The 4314-nt window shown below is 41.7% G+C and overlaps 1 non-coding gene across 1 annotated transcript; it reads right to left on the bottom strand.

Moving 5' to 3' along the window:
* Positions 1 to 3226: 3226 nt before the first annotated feature.
* trnas-gcu lies at positions 3227 to 3308 on the bottom strand. The gene has a single exon. It is a non-coding gene; the product is annotated as a tRNA-Ser (tRNA).
* Positions 3309 to 4314: the final 1006 nt, after the last annotated feature.

Genomic DNA, 4314 nt, shown 5'->3' with positions numbered 1-4314 from the left:
ACATTTTGAAATCCAAATTATGTCAAATTACAATAAATATGATATTAGTTTACAAAAAATCAGCTAACAGCACAGATCTATGAGCCAGTCAGCACAGTCCTACAACTATTATCCAACCTTTCTTAATGAATGCTTTAGGCGGGCTGTATCAGATTATATAACGCCGAGTCCAACAAACGCGGGCTCTGATTGGCTGAAGGCAAAGATTTACATCTCGCGGTGCTAAAAAAGGCCGCGAGGACTCCTGTCGAGCCGGGCGGGCGCGTTATAATGTCGCGTCAAATGGAGCGCCACCTGCATTCGGACTGGCCGTGCTGGGAGCTGTGGTTTGTGTAGCTGTACCTACCAACATCACTTACTGAAAAACGGATTGCAGAGTTTTTAATTTTACGTGGAGGAGTAAATCCCGCTAATTTAATTTGGATGAAGTTTTTGTCGTCCACTGGCAGAAAGGGGGCTAAATGCTTCACATTTGTAAACTGGTAATGCTGGAAATATTCCACGTCGCCCACTAACAGGGGCTTAAATGCGTTAGACTTTTAAACCGCCAATGCAATTTTACAATAAAAAAATATTTGAAATATAAGAATAGTATACGGCATATGATTCATAATCTATTATTTCAAAAAAAAGAATTTCTGCTTTAATACAATTTTGACGCTGGAAAAATTCCTTTGAAGTTTGCTAGTTTCCATAAAGAGTTCTGTATAAACATAACTTTTCCCTTCATGGATTTACAATTTAGAACAATAGATATATCAAAATTAGAAATAAAACTTTGTTTTTTGAAAACTGAGTTAATATGGATTTTTGGTTAAACAAATAATAAACGGTTAATGTCAGTTAGTCGGTCATTTTCCCTAACTAGAGGGTCACGGGGGTCTGCTGGAGCCAATCCCAGCCAGCACAGGGCGCAAGGCAGGAAACAAACCCCAGGCAGGACGCCAGCCCACCGCAGTAAACGATAAATGTGATTGATATCATTATAAGGAGTTTATTGGGCAGTATAACATGATGATATTTGTACTGTACTATAAACAATTCCTAAAGAAATGATGACCCTTTTAACAGGTTGTGGTAACAGTCCAATGGAAACACTTAAAGCATTTACACCTTGCATGTCATGGTAAGGATATTATAAGTTTTAGACGTAATAATTGATTTTTCAGGTCGTTACTGCGAGATAACCAGACGCTTGCCGTTCTGTGATACTGGGACCCTTTATTTGGAAAAACAGATTAATTAACAAAAATGTGGACAATAATCAACAAGTACTATAAAACTAAGGAGGTCACTTGAAAGATAATTCATCGAATTTAACCGGTAACGACTAGCTGTTTTTCGATATAAAATGAATGCAGATGATGAATGTATTTTTTGTGACATTATTCCTGATATCTGGCATCATTGTCAGCTAAGATGTCTGGTAGACCGTCTCAGTACCAGTCAGCACACAGGGGACAAGACCACCTTGGCCGAGGGGTGACTCGTTTTAGAGCCTGATGGCTGAGGGTGGTAACGACCTCACAGTTGTGCCAGTCTGCTCCTGAAGGTGCTCCTCGGACAGAGCTGAGTGTCCTTGTCCAGCATCCCGAGTGACCGCCTGTTCTACCACTTCCTCTGGTGAGTCCGGCCCGACTCCTACGATTGAGCCAGACGTTTTTAATCGGTTTGTTTAGTCTGTTGGCATCACTCGCTCTCATGCCACTTCACCAGCATATAAAAGATACAGGGCAGCACTTCAGACTGCTAGAAAACGTAAGAGTGGCCTGCATACACCAAACGACCTCAACCTCCTCAGGAAATCGAGGAGGCGTCTCTGACCCCTCTGTCATACAGCTTTGGTGTTGGTACTCCGCTCAGGCCTGTTGTTCAGATGCCCCCCACGAGGCAGATTTAGATTTTATTCATCACATATATGTAGACACAGAGGGGTATACAGTGACATATAATAGACCAGTGAGAACTGGGGACAGGGTGGGCTTCACCCTCCTGAGATCTATGATTATCTAAGTTTATCTTACGGATGTTGAGCTGCAGGTGGTTGAGTTTACGCCATTCAACAAAGACCTCCACTAGTGTCCTGTCTTCTTTATTCTGCCCACCGCCGCCAACAGATCTAACATGACCTTAAATGTCATGATTTGGTATTGTAAGTCTGAGGGGTAGCCGGTAAACAGGAAAAGAGCTGTTGTGATGGCTGCTGCCTCACAGATTTAGCCTGCCCTGGATTAGCAGGTTAGGAAGATGGCTGGCTGGTAAACTGGCTACTGATGAATGTGTTTCTACGGTTTCTACGTGTGTGTGTGTGTGTGTTCACCCATTGATCTGCTGGGATCCTGTCCAGGGGTGTTTCCCGCCTTGTGCCCAATTCTTGCTGGGATAAAGCAGATTTGGAAAATGGGGGGCTAATGATTCACTTTGCTGAGGGGGTCAGCTTGCAGCTCTTAGTCTGATGTGTCTGAGCGCCTGATTTTGAGCTTGTCACCCATCTATGAAGTTCTCATATGTGTACGAGAGGGTAAATGATGTATCGGCAGTACAGAAGATTAGGAAAAAATGTTCACCTTGCGATGGACAGGCGTCCTTTGTCTCGGGATTGTTCCTGCCTTCTACCTGATGCTTGCTAGGATTGGCTCTGGGTTTAGAAATTCGATGGATGTTACCATCCAGTCTTATGATATCAATTTTAATATCATCAGTTTGGTGCTTTTATCATGTTTGTCATCCGCTATTTGGTTTATTCTGTTTGCTTTACTTGCTTATTTTGTTGAACCTTTTAAAGCAAATGGGCGTAATTCCCACCCATCCTCCCATAAATCTTTAATTCCGTATTCACCTTATTGGCACGTGGCAAAATGATCCCTTTGCGAAGGAGATCACTTGTTTTGTTTCTTCATTTTAAATCAAATGGCCGTATGTGTTATGCTATTATGTGCTTGCTTGAGTATTGTGTAATAGTTGTGGTTTTCGAGAATAAAAAGATCCGCCAGCGGTGTCAGTTCGCGCATGTTTTACATTTTGTCCACAGGGTGGCAGCAAAGACATTCTGTTCACTTCAAGAGCCGATGGGCTGTTCCGATATTTTAAAATGGAAAAATCCGAAAAATATTACAATGTCAAAAACATATTAAGCCGTTTATTTTTTTTATGGCTGCATCGATTACACGTGCACGCTGTTAAGAGCAACGAGTCACTATTTTCAAAAATAGAAAGAATTAAATTTCGACGAGGATGGGATTCGAACCCACGCGTGCAGAGCACAATGGATTAGCAGTCCATCGCCTTAACCACTCGGCCACCTCGTCACATGAAAATTTTCGAGCAAGTATTTCTCTTATTCTTAATTGAAGCGTGTATTGCAATGTAAGTAAAGGTTTTTAAAAAATGTTGGAGTAAAAGTTTGATTGCTTCACTTCTTCGCTTATATCCATTTTATTTAATAAAAGTCTTCCGTCACCCGAATCGCTAAGACCAACGAATCTCGAGGAGGTATCGTGACTTACTCTTTTTATAGTTTTGACCAAAGCGCACTTTTATACTTTTAAAGGATTTTTTTCCTTATCAGCTTTTTGAAATTAGTTTTGTGGAATTATATTTGCGAACATCCAGAACAAAAAAAAAACAAAAAACCTGTTGCTGCAATAATGACTTTAGTGGTCAAAAAAATATATATATATATATATATATGTGTGTGTGTGTGTGTGTGTGTGTGTGTGTGTGTGTGTGTATAATCCCACCCGTAACGATTTGGATTCTCGCGTGTCACGTGGAGTGTCGTTTTTCGTTTCCATCGCCGTCTCTGGCAGTAAAAGTGAAGAATCAGAAGCTGGGCGTCCACAGATTCGTCCGAAGACCCCCAATTAAGGCCGGGGGCTCTCGCGGCAGGATCATCAGCAATGAGGAAGGTAATAAAGTGACTTTATAAATGTTTAGTATATTCTGTTTCATAAAATTAAAAAAAAAAAAAAAAAGTTTATTCAGTTTCATGCAAAAACCTGGAAATGACCGATTTTCCTGAGGAGACTGAGATTCTCATCTTGGGTGCCCCCCTGCGTGGAGACTGCATGTTCTCCCCATGTCTGTGTGGGTTTCCTCCAGGTGCTCTAAAGACATGCAGGTTAGGTGAGTTGTGTGTGTGTGTGTGTGTGTGTGTGCCAGCCATATGAGGACCAACGACCTGTCCGGGTCTTGTCCTGCCCTGCACCTGATGATTTCCTAGATTGGCTTCAGCTGCCCCTGAAGTGTGTGGATGGAAATGGCATAAACTTAACTTAACTTCAATCTAGCTAAGACTGGCATTTTTATGAAAAT

This window comes from Polypterus senegalus, chromosome 16 (genome assembly GCF_016835505.1).
Source record: "Polypterus senegalus isolate Bchr_013 chromosome 16, ASM1683550v1, whole genome shotgun sequence".
Lineage (NCBI taxonomy): Eukaryota > Metazoa > Chordata > Cladistia > Polypteriformes > Polypteridae > Polypterus > Polypterus senegalus.
The sequence above is the reverse complement of the archived record's forward strand: the minus strand, read 5'-3'. Positions and strand labels throughout refer to the sequence as shown.